The following is a 15,682-nucleotide window of genomic DNA, read 5'->3' as shown; positions in this document are numbered from 1 at the left end:
TGTTTGTTTGCTTTGCCAGAGACACTTTTATGTGGCATTATGCTGTTTACAGGACATTCACCTGGCCTTGCTCTCTTCCTTCAAACACTGTCACTAACTTTGATTTTAGTGACTGGAAGAAGTGTTGCATTTTGCTTTCATTGTTTCTAAGCCTTTCAAAAGGTTTTGATCTTCATTCTTAAGATGGGTAAATTGCTTCTTAAAGACCTAAGCCCAGATTTTAAGCACTCAGCTCCCATCAGCATCAGTGGAGTTACATGGTGAAACCATTGTGACAGATCTGGGTCCAGTTGTGCAGAGAACTTTTCAGAACGTGAGGGGAAGGAAGACGCCTCACCTGGGCATTTTGCAGCTTGTCCACATATACAAATGGTTTTGAGCACAGGAAGGGCAAATCAGTAGGTGTCAGGGACTCTGACTTTCTTTTGGCCACTAATGTGAGCCTACATTTTCTTTTAACAGCCCAACAGAAGCTTTTCTTATGCTGGGCAGAAGAAAGTGTCTTTCAGGGGCTGTGGAGGCTGAAGCACATCTCACCATTTATTTTCCCTCTAATTTAGCAAGCTGTAATACAGTGAGGTGTCAGCTGGAGAAAGCCACTTTAAGGACAGCCTGGGAATTGCTTTCAGAAGCAGGGCAATGCACCAATCCTCTGCATTCAAAACTTGTGAGCCTTGCCCCTGAAAGCAGCGTTATTTAAATCCTTACATGGCTTGAGATTCCGTCTGTCCTTCCTCCTAGTCCTGAGCCAGAAATGAACATTAATTTCACAGTTCCAAGCCTGTTCCTTTCATTAAAGAAAGAGAAAGGGAAGGGGAAGGAAGAGGAGGAGGAGAGGGAGGAGAAGAATATCACAAGCTGAGATTCTGGTCCTCCAGAGAGTCACTTTATTTTCATGTATGTATGTGTATGTGCTTGTATGTCTGCAACATAAACACAAATACAGACATACACATATTGATACATAAATATGTGTGTGTGTGTGTGCGTAGATCTAGGTTGGACTTATCTCCAAGAACAGCTGTCCATTTTCAGGTGGTCTGCTTTCACGGAGCATCAACTGTGCATTTCCAGCACCTGCCTTTCTGAGCACAGATGCCTGCTTTACAGATGAAGGAGCTGGCTCAACCACAAGTTTTGTCCTGGAGCTGAGAATAAATCTACTTTTGCAAGTTCGGTTCCAGGGCATTTTTCTGCTGCTCAGCGCTGCCTCCTGGTGGGCTGTTGCTCTGCCTTGGAAGAGTAAAACGATACTGGCATTCCTCTACATGGGAAATAACCACACTGATGGCTATCAGCCCCAGAGCACTTGCACAGAGGGAGATGCCAGAGCAAACGAGTCAAGTTTTCCCATCTTTTCTCCCTCATGCCATTGATGTTTGGTTTGCTGCAAACTCCCTCAGCCATCTGCTTATAATTCTCCATCAGCATGGAGATAACAGCAGGTGCTCAGCTCCAACCTACCTAAACCAGAGTGCCTGGGTCTCTCTGAACCTTAATGCAGCACTCACCAGGATGTAAAATCCACCCCATTTATTTTCAGAAGCAGGGGCTACAAAACCCAGATGTGGGGGTTTATGGGTGTGCAAGTGTGTGATTGTGAGGTTACAACAGGCAGGACATCCCAAACAGGCTCTCACTTTACCTGGCCATGTGTTTGCCTGCCCCTGAGACTAGCCTGCCAACGGAGCACTAGCTCACATGTCAGGCCAGGACACGGCATTCTAGGACATTCCTGGGAGCCTGGATCTACCTGAGCTCACTTCAGGTATCTAGGAATTAAACTGCTCTAAAATCTTCTCTTAGGCTCCCCTTTTGTCAGCAGAGAGAGATGGAGACCCCCAGATGAGACTAGACAGCCTGTTTTGAGAAGCGATGTGAGCGAGAAGCTCTGGGCCAGCTAAGGTGGTGGTGATAGAGGACCCAAGCCTGATCATCTGCCAACCTCTGTCAGTACTGCTGCACAGCATTTTTGAAAGCAAACTGGGCTCTTCTCATTTCCAAAATGCCCTCAATAATGAAGAAAGATGGAAACATCCCCGGCGACTGCAAACACACTTCATGCGTCAGTTGTCCCCAGTTGCTTAGAAACAAAAAGAATATATTTAGACCTCAAGTTTTGGGAAAATGCTGATGCTGAGATGCCATCCATTTCCAGCTGTTCCCTCCATAATGCACATGGGTCTTGGAAAGCAGCACTGTCTTCTGATAAAATCTCTTCTGACAAAAGTGTGTGGCCAGTAAAAAAAAAGCCCAAAGCAATATATAAATGATTTTTAAATGGGATGATGCTTGTTCCACTCTGGCTTAGGCTGATTAAAGGAGACAGCCACTCATATGAAGGCAAACTGAACCACAGGCATTTCTCTGGCTAGTTGAAAGCAAACAGGTTTGTGCATTAAGTCCTTCTCTGTGGTCATGGGAATGATTCAAGGGTGCAGAACACTGTGTAGGTTTTCATCATTGCCCCATGTTGTTCACTTCCTGCAGCACATCCTGTAGGGATGTCCTGGGTGCACTGGGGAGCTGGCATTCTGCCTCCTTGCTATAGTCATGCGAGTTCAAGCCAAAGCCAGTACTATTCTTTCCACAGAATATACTCTGTTCTAAGGAGAAATCTCGAATCATGAACCGTCTGGACACAGGGCAAAACAGTTCAGTTCTCTCAGTGTTTCACAAGCAACAGATTGCCAGCTCCATGCTGCCATTCTCTTCTCAGGGTACTTGGATCTCTGCTTGGCCTACATGTCCTATGTTAGTTTTGGTCCCCTGTGTGCCCTCAGTGTTGGACATGAAGGATAAGAACAACTTGGGGTTTTTTTGTGAAGTGAATGTGTCCTTTGTCAGTTCACGAGTGCCATGGAAATCCAAGCCCTGAGCTTGTATGAACTGGAGGGATCAAAGCTGGTGAGTTGTGGGGCAGGCCCTACTTCTCTTGTGTTTTCTCTGTGCTTATCACAGGAGGCTGTTGCCTGCTGTAGTAACAGCACTGGAAAAAGCAGAAAAGTGAGATGAAGAACTCCCATGTGCCCCAGCATCGCTCTAAGGGTTACCAGAACTGCCTGTGCAATTGTACTGTACTCAGAACAAAGTTGTTGCAGTCTCTCTGCTTCCTCTTGTGGAAGACAGCTGATGGTAGAGTTCACAGAATCACAGAATGGTAGGGTTTGGAAGGGACCTTTAGAGATCATCCAGTCCAACTCCTCCTGCTAAAAACAAGTCCACCTAGATCAGGTCACACAGGAACGCATCCAAAGGGGTTTTGAAAACCTCCAGAGAAGGAGCCTCCTCACCCTCCCTGGGCAGCCTGTGCCAGGGCTCCAGCACCTCAACAGTAAAATAGTTTTTCCTTATGTTTAAATGGAACTTTCTGTGTTCCTGTTGAATTGTATCACTCCACTGGTGGAATAATTTGTCCACAGAAAGGACAAATCTCAAAGCTCAAAGCTCTGATGATCCCATAACTATTCTCTCACCTCCTATCAAGATTTTATCCATTTATGAGGCAATGCTCTGCATTGGTTGCACAGGCCAAAGAAGTAGCCTGCAGGGGCCTAACTGATATCCCAGTTGATTTTGCAATGCCTTAAATACCCACTCCCCTACGTACAAAACAAACACTTTGAATACAGAGACAATGTCTAGTGTCTGATTTGACACAGGTTAAACACTAGCCTGAGTGACCTTGGAAAAGAGGACCTCAGCATTGCCTGGCTCATTTATGCCAAGAAAAGGCCTCTTCTTTACAGCCACTCTAGTCTGTATTGGTGGGCAGGCAGAAGCAGCAAGACATGAACTGTGCTGGTGCTACATGCATAAGGTCATTGCTGCCTATGCCTGTGCAGAGAACACCTTCAAGAGTTTGTCACATGTCTAACAGCAAAATCAGCTTTGCAGAAGAGGCCACTTTTGTTTGTGAGTCTTTAACACACAACTTAGAGTAACATACAGAGTGAACATGCTGGGGCATGTCCCACGGCTTGTTTGGCACTGCACATGTAGTGCCCTCAGTTGGGGTGTCTGTGCTGGACTTAGAAGCCCTGCACTAGGCATGGAGCTGCTGCCTTGCACTGCACTGGGGGTACACTGCCACTCAGCCTGTCCCTGGCTCTTCTCTCCGTGTAGCTAATTAGAGACACATTCTCATCCTTAATCTCTATCCAGGTTAGTTCTGCTCTGACAAAAGATTTGGCTGGCCTCAGTTTTTATGGTTTGGGTTTTTTTTTTCCCCTGCAGTCCATGTCTCCCTTTTTTTCAAGACAAGTAAAATCTGGTTGTCATGGAGGGAAGCTGTGCCCAGAAGGCAAGATGCGTCAATAAGAGAAAAAAGGGAGAGAAAAATATTGTTCTCTCTAGCCTGGCAGTAGCCAGGAAGAGCTGTAAGTCTCCTGGGAGGACTTGTTACTGAAGATCAAAGAGGCTCAGAGAAGACTTGTCTGCTTTGGAAAAAATATCCAGAAAGCTCTTAGCTTCATACACAAGCCATTTCCCATCCGTAACTTAACCAGTAAAATCTTCTGAACCTCCTTTAAAGCAGTGAAGTAAAAAGTGCAGAGTATGAAGTGGGATTTTATAGCTCCGTGTATATTTCCAAAATACATTTATACTCTTTATGGAAACCCAGGGAGGAATTTTAATGCAGAGAGTGGACAATATAAAAGGCAAGGTGGGGATACTTCTGGCCTGGATGGAAACTGCTGAATTCAGTCTATACTCCCTGCTTTTGAGAGGAGAAAGCTGATGCTGAGCAAGTTGTAATTCTGGGGCCAGGGCCCTTGTAGGGCAGGGGATGAGGCATCCAGTGAAGCAATGTGTTAGGCTGCAGGCATCAGTGTTCTATAGTGTTTACTCACAAGTGAGCTATAGAAACCTAAGCAGAGAGCCATAAACCCAAACTACCTCATAACAAGGATGTTTATCAAGAGATGGAGCCAATAGACCTGGCTACTACTGCTGAGCAAGCTAAGTCAGGATTTCCCTTGCACACAGGTGCTTTATTTCTTTTTCAACATAATCCTGCAAAAGTAACTCTTTTTTCCTCCAGGCATTAGTGGCAGATGACAGACCATAAGTGTAATTGCATAGCTAAGACATAGCTCTTGCTGCAGCTAATAGTTTATTTCCTCAATAAATGATAACAGCAAGAATGTTTGCACTTGGTCCTTCTCAAGTATTCTGAAAATCAGAAAAGACTAAAACATTTCCTGAGCTAAAAATAAAATAATATATTCACAATTTATATTCAGAGCATTGCTACTTTATTCTGAATGAGGTAATAAATAGCTGGGAGACTGAGTATCCATCAGCCTGTTCATGTGCTCAGCAGAAAGTGCTTCTGACTGTATTTGTAATGCATGGCAGTCACTGCATCACCACAATCAAAATATTTGGCTTTGTTTATAGATGCTGAAAACATCTCTGAAGCTTATCTTCCCAAGTGACTGGGTTTCTTCTAAGCAAAGATAAACAGAGGCTTCTCAAGGTGTTCTCAGATCTGTAAGTGTTTCAGGTTGTCTCAATTCATCACAATACAGAAAGTCACTCTGAGGCTGTAGGAGAATCCTGGGGCAAGTTGTCACAAAAATACTGTCAATATGATGCCCCTCACCACCTTACAGTTGAGCCCATAAATCAAGACTGCCCCAAATAAAGGGAGGTACAGGACAGAGACTGGAAATCATCTTTGAAACTTAAGTCACCCAACCCACACCCTGGGGGCTCCAGGACTGTGTGTAGGTACATCACAGACATGCCAGTGCAACATGTGGAGCACTCTGAATCTGTGAAGGGGTGAGGCAACGGTGGACAGCATGATGTGTGCTCACATTCAGGCACTTGAGACAGATGCCCAGTGCCAATTTAACAGGGAAAGTACAAGAGCTTCCTTCATAGAATCAAATAATTGTTTTGGTTAGAAAAGACCTTCAAGGTCATAGAGTCCAAGCCCTCCCCTCACACTGCCCAGCCCACCACTGACCCATGTCCCTCAGCACCTCAGCTACACGGCTTTGCAATATCTCCAGGGATGGGGACTCCACCACCTCCCTGGGCAGCCTGGGACAGGGGCTGACAGCCTTCTCAGGGAAAAAGTTCTTCCTCATCTCCAATCTAAACCTGCCCTGGCACAACCTGTGGCCATTGCCTCTTGTCCTATCACTTGTCACTTGGGAGAAGAGACCAACCCCCACCTCACTACAGGCTCCTGTCGGGTAGTTGTAAAGAGTGATCATGTCTCCCCTCAGCCTCATCTTCTCTAAGCTGAACACCCCCAGCTCCCTCAGCTGCTTCTCATCAGACTTGTGCTCCAGACCCTTCCCCAGCTTCATTGTCCATCTCTGGACACACTCCAGCACCTCAGTGTCTGTCTTGTAGTGAGGGGCCTAGAACTGAACACAGCACTTGAGGTGTGGCTTCACCAGTGCCAAGTACAGATGGACAATCCTTGCCCTGGTCCTGCTGGCCACTCTGTCTGATACAAGCCAGGATGCCATTGGCCTTCTTGGCCACCTGGGCACACTGCTGGCTTATGTTCAGCAGGTTGTTTTCTGCAGGACAATTCTCCAGCTCCTGGTCCAAGTGCAGGACCTGGCATTTGGCCTTGTTGAACCTCATATAACTGGCCTCAGCACATTGCTCTCAGCCTGTCCAGGTCCCTCTGAAGAGCCTTCATGCCCTCAAGCAGATCTACACACCTGCCCAGCTTGGTGTCATCTGCAAAGTAACTGAGAGTGCGCTCAATCCCCCCATCCACACCATTGATGAAGATATTAAACAGTCCAGGCCGGAGAGCTGTGTCTGAGCTCGGGCATTCATTCTGGAAGGGACGTAGGCCTGCTGGAGAGAGTCCTGGGGAAAGCGTGAGGCGGTTTCCAGGTCCAAGCCTCAGGAAGTGTGCACTATGGCAGAAAGCAAAAGGAAGCAGGGGTTGACTTTATTTAACCTCTGCTGGAATTGCCTTCTTTGTCACCAGCACAACAGGGTTTGGAGTCTGCCCTGGAGGCTGCACACTAGTGATAAGCATAAATATTTTAACATTTCATATTACTGAAATTGAGTACCATGTGCCCTAAAGATAATAACCGTCAAGCTGTCACTCAGAACATTTTAGGTGCGAATAGATTCATTTTCCCCTGCAGCAATTTTCCTCTGCGAACACAGTGATATTATTAAAGTTTGCCCAGAGAGCATCTCAGCAGCTCATTAAACACAGCTGCGTATTTTGTGTAACATTAAAGCAATTCACTTAGTAATTAACTAAATGTATGATAAGATGGTTTTAACTAATACTGCTTTTCTCATGCAAGTGGTTTCCATTCATCTCAATCTAACGGCCTCCTCGCTGATCACGTGGCAGGAGAGGGTGAGGACACTCCGTAAAGCTGCTGCATGGCCCTGACAGGCTTTACATCTGAGCATGTCAGGTCCTGCTCCAAAGCAGCCAGACTTGCCAGCCTTCTCCTTCTTGTCTCCATCCTACTCCTTCCAAATAGCAATCTTGATATTTCTCCACATTTTGCCTCCCTTTTTTAGACCGCTGGGTTTCTCTTCCATACCTTCTATATAGTTTCTCTTCTCATGCTGTTGTTGCTTCTCTCTTCATCAAGGGCTGTTTGGGTAGCTTTGCAGCCCTGTGGGTTGACCCATGTCCCACAGTGGCTCCTCCAGGTACCTTTGCTTCCCAGGGTTGTTGGGTAACAGAACCAGAGCTACTCTCTGCTGTGCAATGGCCTCAGGTCCAGTGGAGCTTTGTTGAGCAGGGCCCCTGCATACTGGGCATCCTGAGACCTGCTGGTCTCCTGAAATTCGAGGTAGGTATGTCATTCCTTTTCCTGCACCTCTGCTGTGCTCATGTCCTTGAATCCCCAGCATTGTGATTCCAGTTTCAATGGCCCAGCTGCTGCAGCTGCTATGGCAAAGAGGAACAGCAGGGCTGCTGCAAGGAGGCAGCTCTGGGATGGCTTCTTGCTAGACCAGCAGCTTGCAGACAGTTGGTCAGGTTTTTGCTGAGCAGCCATTTCAGGTGACTCCTTCGCTCAGCACACGGGAAGATCTGTAGCAGCTTCAGGGAAGTGCTATAAATGCAGTTTGCATCCTTACCCTATATGGGGAAAAAAAAGCAACCAAGAATCAGCACTATCTGCAGAGCATCCACCATACATCAAAGTCATCATTTCACTTCTCTTGTTCATAAATGGTGATATGATTTTGGTTTTCCTAACAAGCTTTCTTTTTCCCCCCTAAACCTTTTTCTTAGGAGGCTGTAGCTCCTCCTCTTTGGGCTTCCAAAAACACTTCTTTTTTTCTCCCTAAGCCCCATACAAATATAAAGTTTCTTCCTTGCAATTTGGCTCTTTTTTGGAAACAGAGCATTAGCCTCAGTGGTGATGTTGTGGGCACGCTGATGTCCTGTTGTGGGCAGTTGTGCTTTCAGGAGGTGCTGCTGTTGTTAGTTCATCTGCCTGCACAGCATTGTCCACAACCAGGCCAGACATGGCTTTGGCCTTCAGGCCTGCATCATTGGGTTGGACTGTTTATAGGTCAGGATCTGTCCCAGCAATGTTGAGGAGCAGAAAAGGACTTGAGTGCAGGAAAATCTACATCTCACATGCTTTTGCGTTCTTCTCCTTAAGTGTGCTGCTGAAATCTTCATTTGTTGATGGAATATTTCAACAGCTTCTTTAGAAGGATGCCAAGCAAGCAGAAAATCAAAGCATGCATTATGGATGTGAAGATAACTAGTTCTCAATTTTTGTACAATTGTTTAGATCAAATCTTGACAGGATGTGGCTGTGAAATTGTTCCACTGATTTCCACTCAGTCTCTAATTGCCTAGAGGTCCCAGCCTGTGAAAACACATGACAGCATAAGCCAGAGTCCCTCCAGGAGAACTACCTCATGGTGTGCATAAGCTAGCATTAGAGATAAGAAGTGGAAAACACAGATAAGTAGGGAGCAATGAAAAGCAGGAACACAGCAGGCCGTGTTAGGAATGTTACAGCTTTCTGGCCCTGCTGTGAACCTTCCCCACTCCATTTCATTGCAGAGACAGGTGCCTCATAGGAGCCTGTTCTCAGCAGCCTCCTCTCCATTGCTGTCAGATCATAACACTTCGTCTCTGCTGCTCCTTCCTCCTCATGCTTTTCCCCTGCTCCAGCATTAGAGTTCCCTGCTCCCATGGGATACAGTCCTTCACAACCTTCTCCAACTGCAGTTCTTCATAAGCTGCTCCAGTGTGGGTTGTTCCAGCATGAGTCCTTCCCACGGGGTGCAGTCCTGCAGGAGCACACTGCTCCAGCTTGGGTCCCCAGTGGGGTCACAGGTCCTGGCTGTAAACCTGCTCCTCTCCATGGGCCACAGGTCCTGACAGAAGCCTGCTCCAGCGTGGGCTCTCCACAGGGTCACAGCTTCCTTCAGGGCACATCCACCTGCTCTGGCATGGGATCTGCCACAGGCTGCAGGTGGATCTCTGCTCCACCATGCACTGCAAGGGCAGGGTCTGCCTCACCATGGTCTTCCCCATAGGCTGCAGGAGAATCTCTGCTCTGGTGTCTGAAACACCTCCTCACGCTTCTTCTTCACTGACCTTGGTGACTGCAGGGCTGTTTCTCTCACATTTTCTCACTCTCCTCTACCAGCTGCTGTTGTCCAGCATTTTTTATCCTTTATTAAACATATTATCACAGAAGTGCATCCGATGTCACTGACTGGCTCAGCTTTGGCCAGCAGCTGAAACTGGCTCTGTCAGACATAGGAGCAGCTTCTGGTGTCTCCTCATAGAAGCCACCTCTGCAGCCTCTCTAATGAATCCTTGCCAAATAAACCCAATACATACAACATCATACAACATGGTGATACCAGCCCATTTCATTGCATACTGTGTGCATACCTTGTGACAGCTCCAGTTAGGACTGCTGTGGTGCCTGCACAAGATGAACATGAGTCCATGCTGAAGCAACCCAAGTGCAGAGAATGGCTGTGGAGATTTAGGGATCCAAAGGTTTTGCTGAAAGGATTGATAGTAAAGCAATGCCCAGAAGTCATTGCATATGACTGTTCCCAGTGTCACAGAATCACATAATCTGAAGGGTTGGAAGGGACCTTGAAAAACCATCTAGTCCCACCCCCTGCCAGAGCAGGACCACCTAGAGTAGGTCACACAAGAATTCATCCAGGTGGGTTTGGAATGTCCCCAGAGAAGGAGACTCCACAACCCATCTGGGCAGCAAGAGCCAACTAACTCCTGTGGTCAAAAGCCAGGAGGGCATGAGTGCTGCTCAGTGTGAAGTCATTTTTAAATTGAAGGTAGAGATGGAGCATGGGTAATGTGCCACCATTCTCAGCTCAGTGCTAGTTTTGGGGGGGTCTTTTGTTTGCTTCATTTTGTTTTACAAATGTTTGTAGCCAATACAGACTGCTAGTCCTGATTTTCCAACACATTTGAACACCCAAGGATAGATAAAAGGATATACAGCACTCACTGCAAAGCCTTTCAAATATGTATATCTTTTGGTACCTTAACATAACTAATTATGATACCCAGCAGAAGGAACATGGCTCAGGAGCAGCAAGTAGCCATGAACCAGCAGCAGGGAGGTGTGACTCAGCTGTCAACAGATAATACTCAGTTTCACATGGAACTTACCATTATATTGCTGCCCACTGCTGTATGAAGAGCATGGGTCAGATGGAGCATTCCAGATGGAGCAAACCAAGGTTCCCATCACACTTCAAGCATCAGATTTTACCTGTTTCACAAGCTGTAGCTAACCCTACCAGAGCAAGTGTCCACGTCCCCCAGCCATGCTGTTAGTATGGAGTCCAGCTGTGGCTATTCAGAGCCAGAGCCCACTGTGCACCTTGAGTGCTAGCTGCTGCTTTTTTGCAGACAGCAACCTCCTGCTAGGCAAATGATCCATGTGGGACAGGTGGAGCATGGTTTGTTGCTGTCAGCAATAGGAAGGAGAACACACAATGTGAAGAGTTGAACAGTTGCTTTGTTTACTACTCCTGTATCTCTGGCTGCTGCCACACAGCAATCAGCTCTGATGCATCTGATATCAGGTGGCAATAATACTTAGATCTCAGTGGAAATGTATATTTCTTTAAAACACAGAGCAATACTGTCAGGTGAAGTATACCCTGGTTGAGAGGCATCTTTGAGCAGCCTTCTGGGCCTGCCAGACCCTGCTTTACATACATGTTTATTGTTCTGTATAACTGATTGACTACTTTTCTGACTGCACAGCCTTCGAACCAGGTGCCTGACAGCAGCCATTTGTTTCAAGAGACATGTAAATTATCTTCTGGCCTGCCTGGAATTCAGTGTGCCTTAATGGAGCTGGCCACAGGAAAGCTTCAAGCTATTTCCAGCTTTCACTTTGGCAGGTTATTGATGTGTAGGTTGTAACACTTATGCCTCAGCAACTACAGGAACGATGTCAGTAGTCACATTAACCTTTCCAATCAGCGACATGCTGATTTCACATTACTCTGTTATGAGCCTGGCACCAGCTTTTGGGATTCACAGATGCCATTCTCAAAACAATTAAAATACCAAGGAACATCATTGCTGAAAGGCTTGTATGGACAATGGCAGAAATACCCAGGGCAGCTTCAGAACTGCAAGTGTGTTGATGGCCTTTCTTCTGCTTCATTAGCAGGGAATGCTGTGCAATTGCATGTTAAGGGCTGTGAATGGCCAGTGCACCTGCTCACTTCCCTGCCTGCACAACCAGCAGCCCCAAGGCCCATGCTGATCACCTACTTAACAAAACTGGGGAAGTTACCAGGCAGTGCAAGCAGCAATTGCTTTAGATATGTATGTTGGTATAATTTTGTGCTGGGGAGAAGCAAGGATGCCACACAGCTCAGTGCTGTTAAATGCAGCATCACTAACTGCTGTAACTCTATCATGCATATCCCTGATAATGCAGATTCCTGGGACTCACGTGTCACCTCCTCCATAAAACTGATGCTGATGCTCAAATGATATGAGAAGTTGAGCACTCAGTACTATTGAAGAGATCAGCCATACAATGCTGTAGCCATGCTGGAGTTTTGTAGCATGGGAGCCTGACACAGCAGAGGGGGAAATGAAACACCACACAAACTGCAGGCAGGAGCAGAGGGATAGCATTTGTGAAGGGAATAGCTGATTTTGCTGGCATCAAGCAAAAGGATGACCACCTGGGGGATGATGTGCCCCAGCTACTCCTGACTGGCTGAGGGAAACACAGTTTGGGCTGAAACCCTAAAAACACCCTAGATAGTAAAAGGCAGCAGCATCTGGCAGGTATGCCTTCATGACCTCTTGGATACTGGTGATGGCCTTGCTCTGGCTTCTTTAATGACACCTTCCTGAAACAGGATCCTTAACTGTGCTCATCAATCCTCAACATGTACAAAAGCAAACTATTGAAGTGCAGGTTTCCATGGAGAAAATGTATTACGCTTTCTCCTGGCAACCCTCCCCTAGGCAACACTGGCAACTGGCTATTTCATTTTCCAAGCAGGGCTGATTTGGCCTTTAACTAGAGAGTTAGGAATGGTACCTCTTCCATGTGCCACCCAAGGCCTGGGATCAAGGTGGGCATCTAGGCTGAAATCTCCCTGGTTTCTCACTATCTAGTGGCCTAGGCAAGTAAGAAGGGTACAAAAACTTAGAATCATAGAATTGTTATGGTTGGAAAAGACTTTTAAGATCATCAAGTCAAACCACAAAACTTTTATCAGCTCTACCTGGGGGAGGTTTACTGTTCCCTGGCTCACAGCTGTTTCCACCACACCTGGATGTTCCTTTTTAAAAAATGCATTGCTTAGCATTAGTTGCTAAACACCTAAATACTCCTGAGGCTTCCACACTGTAAAGCCACCCACACCTTGAGCCCCAGGAGCAAGGTCTGGCTGATTTTCCCTGAGACAGACAAGCACCTATGCCAAACAGCTATTTCTGCTAATTGGAAACTTGTTAATGAGAAACTATTCAAGACATCATCCTCTTCCCTGGCAGTGAAGTCCTTCTGACTCCATGAGGTGTCAGAGCTCCTCTTCTTTAGAGATGTTTCTTCTTGCACATCTGAAGTTCCTACCAAGGAAGAGCCAAAGCAGTGTAATAGGAAAGCACACACTGGGGAGTAACTTCAAAAAACCAGAGATTTACAAACAGTGAGGCAGGAAAAAAACCCAGTTTATGTTATCAGTTGTTAAAAACTATCAGTCTTGCCGAAACACATGAGCTAGATTGAGGCTTTGCTATTAGTCAAAGACAGGAAAACCCTGTTGAAAATCACTTCTCCTCTGAAATGTTCATCTGCTGGCATTAGAGTGTACTATTCATCCTTCATTGGAGCAGGCAGCTGGCCTTTGATGGTCCATTATCAGCCTGCACTGCTGTCCCTCCCAGTGACAGCACTGTTCACACATCAGTGACTAATACTGGTTCAAAACTGTTTTACTGCCAGGTAAAATGGTTATCACTGGTGAAGAAAATGGAGCAAATGAGGTTTACTCCAAAATGGAAATGACAGCATGTGCAGACAGGAGGTTTATTGTAACTATTTTCAGTTCTTCTAGGTTATCAGATATGATGGGATATTTCTCTACCTTGAGACAGCAAAGAAATAGCTGATAACATCACTTTGCTGAGAGTATTTCAGTGCTGGACAGACCAAAGGTGTGTCTCACAGGAGTGCAGTGGGATACTAAAAGCACCAGGATGCTCGATGGATACCCATGGAGTGGGTTTTTTTTTCCACCTTAGCTTCTCACCACAGTGAGAATGGTGGCTGCACCGTGGGCTTTTCTATCAGTTGTTCCCCCTTCTGGGCTGATCACCCCTCAGGTTCCTTTTCCCAACCACGTGTCCAGCCTTGGGTGAAAACCCATTCTGAGTCAATCCAGAACTCTCAGACTTGGAAGGTTCTGCTCCAAAATGATTTAGCCTTTTGGAAAGTCTTTTCTTAAAATGTAGGTCCATTTTTAGGGGGTGTGGGAGGAAAACAATTGGAATAACCAGCTCTCACAAAGGAGGAAATTTGTCCTCTTTGATTTAGATCTTGAAGCTGTTGTGTCCAGTTCTGGGCCCCTCAGTTCAAGAAGTACAGGGAGCTGCTGGAGAGAGTTCAGGGCCACAAAGATGCTTAAGGGAATGGAACACCTCCCTTCTGATGAAAGATTGAGGGAGCTGGGGCTCTTCAGCTTGGAGGAGGCTGAGGAGTGACCTCATTAATGTTAACAAATACATAAAGGGCAGGTGTCAGGAGTATGGAGCCAGGCTGTTCTCAGTGATGGCCAATGATAGGACAAGGGACAATGGGTATAAACTGGAACACAAGAGGTTCCAAAGAAATACAAGGAAGAATTTCTTCCCTGTTCAGGTGAGGGAGCACTGGCACAGGCTGCCCAGATGGGTTGTGGAGTCTCCTTCTCTGTGGACATTCAAACCCACCTGGACAAGTTCCTGTGTGACCTGCTCTAGGTGTTTCTGCTCTGGCAGGGGCGTGGGACTGGATGATCTTTCGAGGTCCCTTCCAACCCTTAAGATCCTGTGATTCTGTGACTTGGACTGAACCCCAGGAACTGTCTTTCAGGACTGCATATTACTTTTTTCTCCATCTTTAGTAGCCTGTGCAGCACACTGTGAGAGTGGTTAGTGCATAAACCAATTCCCACTGACAGAAGACAAAACACACACACCCCTACACTGCTGGCACTGACCAGCTATAGCAGTGTAACAAGGTACCCTTGCTAAACAGTCATTTCACTGGCTGCATTGGGGGTTTTTTTTTCCCACTGCAACAGATTTGTACAAGGCAAATTCTTCCTCTCCAGTAAATGATGCACAGAAAGAGGCATTTCCATTAGACTTCACCCAGTGCATAAAGTAAAAAAGAGAGTTTTAATTCTCTATGTGACACAATTACTTCCAAAAGGAAGAGTTGGAAATAAACACTGCAGTGAATGTTATCTGCAGAAATTTATGAGAGACTAATTGGTTTTATCCTTCATGACACTGTCAGGGTTATGTCCTGAAACATGTGATCTCTTAATGCTGTGAGAATGAGCATATTTAAAGTGCCTGAAGATAAGATTAAAAAAATCCTGTTTAAAAGATTATGTCTTGCATCGATTTTCTGCCAGCAGCTGGTCTGTCAGTGGCTGCTTTTCTTCTATCTCCTCTGCAAAGCAAAGCACGCTACAGGAAATCCTTCTTTACAGCTTCTCCGTGTATTTTTGTTCCATAAGGTACAAAGCAATCATTGTGTTACATGTTGAAGGGATGACAAAGACTGAACACATTGCAGGCTGTGTGCTTCTGCTCACTAATGCAAATTAAGCTATTTGTTATTACAGCAGTCTTTAACACTGGAACCAGCACCTCAGGAAGAAGGGCAGCGATGCAGTTTGTGAAAGTGCTGTGTATTGCAGAAGAGGGCAGTCAGTCCAACTTTGCTACATAGGAAGAAGAAAAATAAGAGGGGAAAAAAAGCTGTTGTGAATCATATCCAGCAAAATTTCCCCTGCTCCAAAAGCTATTCTGAAAAAAGCAAGAATTCATCCCCCAGCATTCTGCCTTTTCATTCTTGGTATAATAATGCCTCATAGCCACAACAGTAGGCAATGTGCACCAGAGCAGGAGGTAGTTCCCAGCCCAAGGAACTGCACCAAGAGGCACAAGACGTGT

The sequence above is a fragment of the Colius striatus genome, chromosome 2, assembly GCF_028858725.1.
Source record: "Colius striatus isolate bColStr4 chromosome 2, bColStr4.1.hap1, whole genome shotgun sequence".
In the NCBI taxonomy this organism is placed as follows: domain Eukaryota; kingdom Metazoa; phylum Chordata; class Aves; order Coliiformes; family Coliidae; genus Colius; species Colius striatus.
The sequence above is the reverse complement of the archived record's forward strand: the minus strand, read 5'-3'. Positions refer to the sequence as shown.